Source organism: Haemaphysalis longicornis, unplaced genomic scaffold (assembly GCF_048455015.1).
Source record: "Haemaphysalis longicornis isolate Haplotype H1 unplaced genomic scaffold, Haemaphysalis longicornis Haplotype H1 scaffold_11, whole genome shotgun sequence".
In the NCBI taxonomy this organism is placed as follows: Eukaryota; Metazoa; Arthropoda; class Arachnida; order Ixodida; family Ixodidae; genus Haemaphysalis; species Haemaphysalis longicornis.
The window spans coordinates 125554241-125564850 of NW_027526214.1; the positions used below are offsets into that span (position 1 = coordinate 125554241).

At 47.1% G+C, this 10610-nt stretch overlaps 1 long non-coding RNA gene across 1 annotated transcript; it reads right to left on the bottom strand.

Moving 5' to 3' along the window:
* Positions 1-541: 541 nt before the first annotated feature.
* LOC144160999 (uncharacterized) lies at positions 542-10208 on the bottom strand. The gene is made up of 5 exons (XR_013320467.1): positions 9934-10208; positions 8329-8507; positions 5801-5956; positions 4425-4541; positions 542-1105 (listed from the first exon to the last, which is right to left on the bottom strand). It is a non-coding gene; the product is annotated as an uncharacterized LOC144160999 (long non-coding RNA).
* Positions 10209-10610: the final 402 nt, after the last annotated feature.

Sequence of the window (10610 nt, forward strand, 5' to 3'; positions counted from 1 at the left end):
AGTCGAAAATAACAACAGAAAAATTTCTGTAGTACGTCGTTTGTCGTATTTTTGCGTGTCGTACAGTCGTACCGTCGTAGTCTTGTCGTACAGTCGTCGTGTTGTGTCGTCATTCTGACATTTGTCGTGTGTAGTATTCCTGTAGCAATTTTGTTGTTTTATCGTGTGTTGTAGTCCTGTAGTGATCCTGTAGTATGTCATAGTCCTGTAGTAAACCTGTAGTGATCCTGTAGTATGTCGTAGCCCTGTAGTAATCCTGTAGTGATCCTGTAGTATGTCGCAGTCCTATAGTAATCCTGTAGTATGTCACAGTTCTGATGCTCTACTGCGAGAATCATGCCTGTCTTGTCGAAGTCCTGATGCTGTGTTATGTATTCCTGGCGTCTTGCAGTCCTGACCTGTCGCACAATGCATTCATAACAATTCTGTTGCAGCAAATATCAGTATTTTTGAATCCAGCCATGCACTGTATTTGGGCTGTCCACTGTAAGTAAACAGTTAAGACAGCCCAAATATGCCACGAGCCCATGCACAGGCAAACTGAAGAGAATACAAAAATTTTATTTTAGTTTCCTTCATGCACACACAGCTCCAGGCTCGAAAAAACAAGTACAAGTACCATTAGAATTGGCTTGCCGAAGGCTGAAAGTGCACCGTCCCTAACTACAAGCATTATGGATGATCCGCGCAATTCTAACGCTGCAAAGTTGTCTGAAGCTGCAAAAACCTTATAGTAAATACACTACATTCCCAGGGAAAAGCCATCAATAGCTACAGGCTGCCACTAATGAATTGTACAGCTGCAGAAAGCCACAGAAAGACACAAAAAAACTATCAATGCACACCTCATGAAGCACATAAACGACATTGCAAATTACATCCACCATTAAAAATGCCGCCATTTCTCACAATGACTGTTTAGTATTAAAACGGTAGAGACACTGGCTCTGGCGTTTACACCAGCCAAATTGGCAAACAAGCCCATGTACCTCCTATCGGCGCAGATCAGCGAAATTCTGCGCGAGATATCTAGCCAGAAGCTTGTGGCGCTTGTGCATTTCAGCTTGCTCGCAGACCTTCACTTGGAGGTAATGCCAGAAGGAACCTGCATCGATAGAAAAAAAAAACGAACATTGATGCAAGACAATGACAGGCAGCACAAAAAGACTGAAAATCATACTGCTAATACTGTGTCCTTAAACTGCGCCATTTTATACAAGCTAAACACGCTTCTGCATGCTGAGCAATAACAAGTGCTCTCTATTGCTGATAAAGTGATTTTCACATTACTGTGCCTATTCAAAAACGTTCAATTTTAACGATACCTTGCAAGCCCCTTTCCACAGCGTTCCTGGCAATTCTGGAACAAGCCAAGCCATTAGGACTTAGCTCAGAAAATGTCCTTTCAAAATCAGTTTTGTTTTCATTTTTCAACAAAAACGTGATTTTTGACATGCATTTGCATCACATGGGTGCAGAAAGGGGAGTGGTCTTTGCGCGTCACTGCTACTAAAGAACAATGCATGCCAACCGTAGGTACTCTGCATCAGCGTGTGGTTTTTTATTATCAGGGCATGAAGGGTGAATCAGATAATGTTTAAACGTCAGGTTTGTAGTCACAAAGTAATATCCCCTGAAATCGGCTGAAAATATCAAGCAGTGCCCGTTTGCAAAGTTACTTCACGATTTTAGGCAGTCTTATTGCCTTTGCGCACATTGTTCTTAGTTGTGTTGTAGTTCTACTTACCACAGGACCATTCAAACAATTAACAACAGTTTCGGTTTTGTTTCTGCATCGCGAAATTCATATTTAGTGTTACTCTGCAGTTAGCTCAACTTCAAGCCTACCTGCCATGGTGCCTTGAGCATCCGCTAAACATCCTCACAAAAAAAAGCATGCCACTCCTGATTTCCCGCCCACCCTAAAACGTTTTCTGCAATAAGAACTTCTGATGCAAGTCAAAAGATAACACCCAGTCACCAGATATCAGTTCCGACGAAAAGAGCACTTCAAACCGGCTTTACACACCCCCAGCTGTCCGCCTGCCAGTTTCGTTTCCATACAAGGGTATCTCCAGAAGTCTAGTGCTGCTCCTTAATTGAAATGTCTATTCGGATGGAGTCTCCAATACCTTTTGTACTGTTTCATTTCCATACCTGCCAGATTTGCCGGGATGGCATTAGGGAGATCTTACCGGGGGGGGGGGGGGGGGCAACAACAGAATGGGTAACTTTACACACATTTTTTTATTTACTTACAAGATAGCAAGAAATGAACTGTTTCTTCGCACAAACTACCAACAATGTGCACCACTTAAATGTTCGGCATTGCTAACGCCGCCCTTTTCAGAAAGTCCTGGAAATAGTACATACTGCAAGCGCAATACAAAACAGCAGGAACTGAACTGTTTTGTTGTTTCGTCTAAACTAACAACAAGCTACACCACTGGAGACTTGCTAAACCTTCAGAATGGCCGTGCTCCTGCGTAAATGAAAGTTGCGGCGGCGCTGCGTTTCTATAAACAGTAAACTAATAATGGGACGAACAGGTTCACCGTCTGCACATGGCCGACTACACTTTTTAAGCACTTCACTGATAACGATGCCAAATGGTGTCGGGTTGGATTGTCAGGTATACCTCCGGCGCATTGTGGCCATACTGGGAAACGGATTAAGCCGAAGACGGGTGCATTTTCGGGAGATTTTTGTTTCGGTCGTACAATCGTACAAAACCATGAAAATTCGGGAAACCTGGCAGGTATGCATTTCAAAAATGTTAGGTGCGCTGCAATGCATGAGGCTCATAGTGCTGATCTTTTTATCGCACAATAGCTACTTGGGCAACGTTTGCGGGGCACAATTTTAGCGCATTGCACCGCACTTCTGTAAGCAAGGCTACAATAGCGAGTCAGAAGGTGATGATAAACCGCAAGTTTATGTTTTTAGCGATAACTGACAGTGAACGTCAACAACCATCAACCACGGAGTTTCGTTTTCAACTCCATGCATGTTTTTCCGCATCGCGTGCTTGTCCCGAATACTGTGCTGGCTGTAAATGCAAAGTCAGTCACTGACAAAATGTTTTTACGTCACACGGGGACACATTGGTGCCTCTGATAATGTCAAATCGCCAGATTTCTTCCAGGGAACCACCCAAAATTGCCCATGTTGAAACGCAGGTTGGACTTCACCTCATGGCACGGGCACCACGCGTGGTAATTTTTTTTATCCTAATTAGTTCTTACCAATGATTTTGCAGAAAAAATGTTTTTCTCGGACCCCTAAAAATCGGTCAATTTTCCAGCGCTAACGAGAGTTAAATTACTACAGCGTGACATCATACTCATAAAACTTTCCCCAAAGAGTATAAGCCAGCTCACAAATCTAAGTGAAGTTAACCAACGATAAAAGTTCAGCAAATTAAACACATTAAAAAGAAAAAGTGCCGATACTCCCTAATGCAAAATTTGCGCGCAGCGTGAACTGCAGTCTTCTCAGTCGAGGTGCGTAGTTGCCGTGTCAATTTAGACAAACTATCAATGCAGACAATCAAAAATGCCACTGTTTCAGTGACTGACCATTTTGGATTAAAAGGACCCTGGAACACTCTTTAAACAGTGCCAGTAAACCTGCACAAGGTTTAGATTACACTGCCAGGAATACCTGAACCAAATATAACCAGTCCATGTGAAGCGGTGAGCACACAAATCGTGAAAGAGGGGGAAAAACCAACCGCGCACTCTTCGCTCTTGGCATGGCCTAAACGACGTCATTGCGGCCATGGCTGTTCAATTGGCTGTCGCTGGTCAACTTTGCGACTCATTTCTCACATTTCTTGTGAGGATTCGCCGTAATCGGCGCTGTGTACCAATCTCTTCTATGCCTAAACCTGCACGCGCAGTTTGGTATTTCTTTTGCTGAGTGCGCACGGAGTTTGAGTGAAAAACTCAATACTCTCCTTTCAACGAGACCACTAGGCAACAATTGCTTATTGCTTCAAAAACGCTCTACCAGCCTGAGCGCGCGCTTGCAAGCAGGCAGCCATGCCTGCTTTTTTGTGGCACCAAACCAGAATTGACTCCCCCCCCCTCCCCCACGTTGCAGAGAATACTCCCCAGCCTATGATAAGTCCAAGGACGCCGAAGAGAACGCTGCAAGCCGCTCCCCTCTCCAGGAGAGAGCACACAGCTTTCGTTGCGTTGTCCGCAGTCGAGTTGAGAGAGAACAACTATGCGCGATTTCTAATCGTGCATAGCTTCGGTGACAGTCAAGGGCTTTTCATAATTCTTGGAAGGGCGATTTCTAGGACAATAGACTTTACCCCAAACTATATTCAGAGTAGTCGATGGCAAGTGCTGCAGGGTCCCTTTAAAACAGTAGAGACACTGGCCTAGGTTTCCAGAACCAAATTAGTAAACATGTACCTTCTTATTGGTGCAGATCCACGGACCCTCGTGCTAGATATCTCGCTAGCAGCATGTGTCGCGTCCTCATGTCCCCTGGTTCGCAGCCCTTCATCTGTAGGTAGTGCCAGAAGGGATCTGCATCAATAGAACAAAACAATACATGTAATGCAAGACAATGGCAAACAACGTAAAAAGACTGCAAATTACACTGCCAAAACTGTGTTTTTAACCTCTGCCATTTCATAGAACGAAACACAATGGCTCCACATAGATGAGCTGCGAAGCCGGGCGCAGTCGACGAAGTGCACGAAACAAACCACGTTTGTTCATAATTTGCAAGGCAGCATACTTACCAGTCGTTTTACTGAATTAAACTTGGACAGACTCGAGCTTTATTCTAGTAAACAAACATGGGGCTGTCTGTTTCCCTTACTGTGTGCGTAGCACACAACCCAATTTGCTCGACCAGTGAAGACACCAGACAGGTTGCATTTGGCTGTTCGACATCCATGTGTAAGAGGGTGTGTGAGAGAGTGTGAAACCTATAGTTTTGCATGCATGACCTACCCTCCTTCCTCTGGTCCCCACATGTGCACGCGTAAACCAGCAACCGCTTATATGTGTGTGCTTAGCAAAAACGACAAGAGCAAGCGGCACCCAGAAAATGGCTTCACTGGAATAAAACCCAAAGGGGGGGGGGGGGGGGTTTGAAACACAGACTGTTTCGCAGTAAAACGAATGCTCCCCGTGCTAAAAAAGTGGTGCTTTTCTCATTTATATTACTGCAGAGCATAACATTACACTCATAAAACTTCTCTCCAAAAGTATATGCCAGCTTGTAAAACTTTCAGCTAAAGGGGCCATGCAGACACATCACAAGTTCGGTTCATTCGAAAGATTGCCAAGTTAAAATCATAGTGACACCACTTTTAATGTGCAGTTCACCCGAATAAGCTATATAATTAGGAAAAAAAGCGAATGGCCATGCAACCCACTAGCTCACTTCCCGCAACAGAACCTAGATATCCTATGTGCCCAGCTGTGCGATTGGCTGAGGCCGGCAAAAGCAAACACAAATTAGGTACGGCTTGCAAGCTTTCCAAATGAGCTATTTGCGCATAAATGCAATGCATATTCATTTTACAGCAGTACGAATGGTGCGAGAAACAATAAAAGTACAAAATACACATAAGCATAGAAATATTGATGAGCACTGCTGTTGGTACTGGGCACACTATGCTTGTTGTAGCTGCACAGCAGTACGCCGCTTTGGAGTTGTCTTACGTGACCCTGTTTGTCGAACATACCCCATGTTTTACAAAACGATTACTTTCTACAGTAGCAAAAACAAGCCAAGTTCTGGGACTAACAGAAAGAAAGCGTTAAACACCTACTTTCTTCACAGCCAGCGCCATAGAGGGCTCGTGCTGGTAGTGCCGCGACGCCGCTCGTGCTGGCGCAGCTGGTGTCGGGTGCTGGTGGTTCTGCAGGGCTCATGCTGGCAGGGAGCTGCAGGCCATGTCCACTCTTTTCACTCCCTGGAGAGGTGCCTGAGTCACATGCAAAAGTGTTGCACTCTTAAAACAATACGCAGTACAGGCAATCAGTTTTAATAAAGGCTGTGGCTAGCGTTCCGTCCAGACGAAACGATATACAAGTGCTAAAGTTCCGTCCAGACGGAACAGGGCGCTGCGGGTTATCCTTCCGTCCAGACGGAATACAACTGAGAGCTTAGCGTTCCGTCCCGACGGAGCCGGCGTGAAATTTGTACAGTTCCGTCTGGACGAAAGCAAAACCGGCTGATTAGACGCCCTGCTCCACCTTCAGATGTGGTGTAGGGGTTGCTCCTCGGATAATGGCAGTATTGTACCGGGTTCGATTCCCCCCGGACATGCTTGGTTTTTTTTTGCGTGGTTGCGCCAGCATTATGCAACAGCTAACTTCTTGCCCACTTTACAATTGACGCGGTGAGAGCAGTCGGTCTTGATTTCGCACTCAACCGGCTGCTCCGCTACCGCTCAATAGAGCCAAGGCCGACGTGTCCATCGCCAGAGTTCCGATCACCTCTAGTTCGTAATGGTGATTACTAATTAACGGTTCTTCTGGCTAGTCAATGAGCGGAAGCGGTTCATTCAGCTGGGTAAATATCAAGAACGACTGCCCTCGCTGCTTGTTGTGAAGCAGGTTTTTTTTTTTTTTTGACGCCCGCGTCTTCTAGCTGCCTCACTCAGAAAATGACGCGCGTCGCGCGCGGCAGTGGGAGGAGCCTGCGACTTGCGCCATTGGGGAGGCACGCGCCTCATGGCGGCAGTTTCGAAGCGCTCGACTCAGCCGGCTGCCTCCGCCAGCATAGACCGCCAGAGATTTTAGGCCACCACCCCGGCAGATACTGCATGGGCGCTTTCACTAGCTGTGCGGATGATGTTTTGTAGTACCGTTCTCGCCCAAAATTATAAGCTCCTTTACCGCTCAAGCAACTTCGTGCGTGTCTTGAGCGGCATTTTGAGTGGTCGCTCGTGCTCCCGACACCATAGTTTCCCTACACCACTTCGAGGCCGAAGCCTTCGCCATGTTCCTGCCACTGGCCGCGCCGGTCGCAGCGTACCGGTGGTTCCGCTGCAGCATCAGCGCGCCTGTGGCGTGCGCGGCGCATTTTCGCGGGCAGAAAATGCTCCGTCCGATCGCCTTTCTTGAGTTTTGTAGATTTTTACCCTACTGGTCAAACCACTTCTGCTCATTGACTAGCTAGTCACCGTTACGAATCACCGATCACCATTACGAACTAGAGGTGATCAGAACTCTGGCGATGGACACGTCGGCCTTGGCTCTATTGAGCGGTAGCGGAGCAGCCGGTTGAGTGCGAAATCAAGACTGACTGCTCTCCCCGCGTCAATTGTAAAGTGGGCAAGACGTTAACTGTTGCAAAACGCTGGCTCAACCACGCAAAGGAAAAAAAAAAAAAAAGCATGTCCGGGGGGAATCGAACCCGGTACAATACTGCCATTATTCGAAGTGCAACGCCTACACCAAATCTGAAGACGGAGCACGTCGTCTAATCAGCCGGTTTTCCTTTCACCTAGACGGAACTGTACAAATTTCACGCCGGCGAACGCCCACCGGGTTTACGCAGGCCTGAATAAATGTTGTTTCTCTCTCTCTCGTCTGGACGGAAGCATAACCCGCAGCGCCCCGTTCCGTCTCGACGGAACTTTAGCACTTGTATATCGTTCCGTCTGGACGGAACGCTAGCCACAGCCTTTAATAATTGCTCCGCTTTTAAAGGAATTTAAAGGTTGGTCAATACCATTCTCAGCACGCACAAAATCGCAAACAAGTCATTCTACATAGGTGCAGATTGTCCTTTTATGAGACTAACAAGTCACTTTTAGGGTTGGGGCTGTATGAAAAATATAGAGCAATAAGTTGTGTTGCCCACTCATAGTCACATTGTTAGCAAGTCTGCTACAAAACATAAAGGAGCATTGCCATGTTCCTGCACTTTCACTAGAATTGCAGTTTTATTAATTTTTTTTACTAGGCCTTCTCTTCCAAACAATCTCATTGTCAAAATCCTTTACAGCGAGTGAAGCACTTTCAATGGGCAGTAATTTGTGCAGTGACTGCAAAAAGGCCATGGCTAGCAACTAGATAAACCAATAGCTCAAAATCTTCGTATAGAAGCCACGTGACAAGGTCGTGCTGCAGGGCAGTTTTGTTTTCACCCACCCGAAGAAAGGAACCTGTTCAATCAGGCTGTAGGCTCCTTAGATGGTAATGCCACACGTTTGAGGAAGTGAAACCTTCCTGCAACAGTTGACATTACAGCCAACTAAGAATGATAGCAACTGCAGTATCTGGTACGTTGCTTAGCTCATAATAGTGATAAGAAGCCATGCACACAGATGGAGCATTGTTTACGCACTGGTGAAAAGAACTTGCCGGCAACTCCATGTTGAGTGATCGCAGGCCCCGCATCTCGGCCTCCAATTGCATGACCCTCTTCCTTAAAACTGCTACAGGGTCTTGGTCCCTTGCGGCAGCTCGAAGAATGATGCCGACCTTCGCTGATCTTTTCTCTGCCTTCGCAGTTTTTTTGTCTGCCTGCAATGAGAGGTCAAGAGATAACATGCCATACTTGTTCCGAGCCTCGTCCACCATAATGACACCTATTTAGAGCAACAAGCACACTTCAGTGTCATTATACACGTATTTAATGATAGTTATGAGGTCAACTTTCATTCAAATATTGACTTCCCCTAATAAACATACCTGAAAGCGGTGGCTATTCTAGCGCCGTGGCATTTATGTGCGTCATGTTCGATAAGAGCATTTACAAATACCATTACTGCAGTGGCTGCTGGCAAGACGGCCTTCACAGAAAAACCACGATTTCGAAGCTCGTATAGTCGGCAAAAGGCTTGTCTATAACGCGCGAGCGGCGTGCTCTAGACTGCGCGCGAGACACTTAGTGAGAACGCCTGGTTTGACACCGGTAGAATGTGAGCATGAGCGACCCGCATCAGCGCGATGGTTCTTTCCCTTGTCGCTGTGCCCGTCGCCTTGAATTCCGTACCTTCTTTCGTCGTGAGAAGCGCTGCCTGCACTGCCGGGCCGGGAAACAATAGCGGAAATGAGCGATTGGTAGTAGAGCGTTGGCTGCGTTTAACTACGTGCAACGCTTTTTTTGCGGCGCCCTACACAATTTAGACAGGAGTGTTTTCCTGTATGCGAGACAACGAACGACAATAGCAGAAAACGCATCGCTGCCGGTGTTTTATAGTAACTAGATATCGGGCCGTGATCGCTTGCACAGTGCATTGAGTATTGTGGCGTGAGCCCGTCAGCAGTGACATGCAAAGCCGAGCCCTGAAACCGGACAGTGGCGCTCAAGGGACTCGTGCAGCTATTGGCGGAACGATAACGCAATGAACAGCTGTGCGCCAAGGCTAATGCAGACGAAAAATTCGCACAACGAGCGTTAAGGCGGGTAATCTCCGGTTTTGTTTCCCGGCCCGGCAGCGCAGGCACAGAGCGCTTATTACGGTAAAAGAAGGCGTGGAAGCCAAGGCGACGGGTGCAGCGAGGAGGGACACAGCCATCGCGCTGATACGGGCCTCGCATGCACACATTCTACCTATCTTAAACCAGGCGTTATCACTACGTGTCTCCCGCGCACTCCGGAGCACGCCGCTCGCGCGTTAAAGCCTTTTGCCGACTGTACGTGAGAATGTGGCTTGACGACTACTCGACGCCGACACGAACAATGCAGATGAATTCCTACCCCGACTAACTGGTAGCCAGCACAGTCCTGAATAGAGCGTGTTACGTGGAAAATGTGCAAGGTGGTAATACGAGCCATTTTCTTCGGCGTCGGTGCCATATACGGTGAAGCGGATCTCCGCGCCTTCCGACGGATCAGCCGGCATGCCGATATTCATTTCTTACTTTCTGCGGTTAGTGGCAGATGTAAAACTGCTAAAAAGCGCTCAGACACTGTTATGCACAATTTAAGGGTAAGAACACTTACCGGTCATGTGAACGATGGTGCCGTCGAATAATCTTCCCGCGTCTCGCTGTCGCCGAGCCAAAACACAAAACACTTCCCACGCCACGCTCGTAGTCGTCGACGTCCACCACAAAAAAATTACGCTCGTCCGTAGGCCCAACGACTTCTCTTCTACCTTCCAAAACATACTGAACGAAAACGTTACACGGTTACGCTTTGTTACACGGTCACACTACGTGCATACGACAACGATCGACCAGCGCAAGAAAAGAAACGCGGCGTAATGTGTGTTGCCATGTGTGTTGCAACAGTGAGGGCTGCGGCTACGGCTGGCTACGGCTTCAGTCGGCCTATATAGGCGGCGTTGGTTGATGCCAGAAGATGAAGCCGATGAAGCGATACGTGAAAACTCAATCATTTTGGTTGTAATAATGAACATAATTTATTAACGGGTTACAAACCTCTTGATAAAAATTAGCACTGTATTAACCAGTGATAGCAGATTCCAACTTCAGCACGGTTCTTTCATGTGTTATCACAGTCACACCATAGCACACACATTTTCTGCACCGTGTTTCTGCACTGTGCTCGGCTACATAGTATGTGCGCTGATTCTCTTTTCTTTTTGCAGTGGTCGGGGCTGCTTTAAGGCCCAACCACATGCAGAGCACTTTCGGCGTTTTCTCGCGTCGACGTCG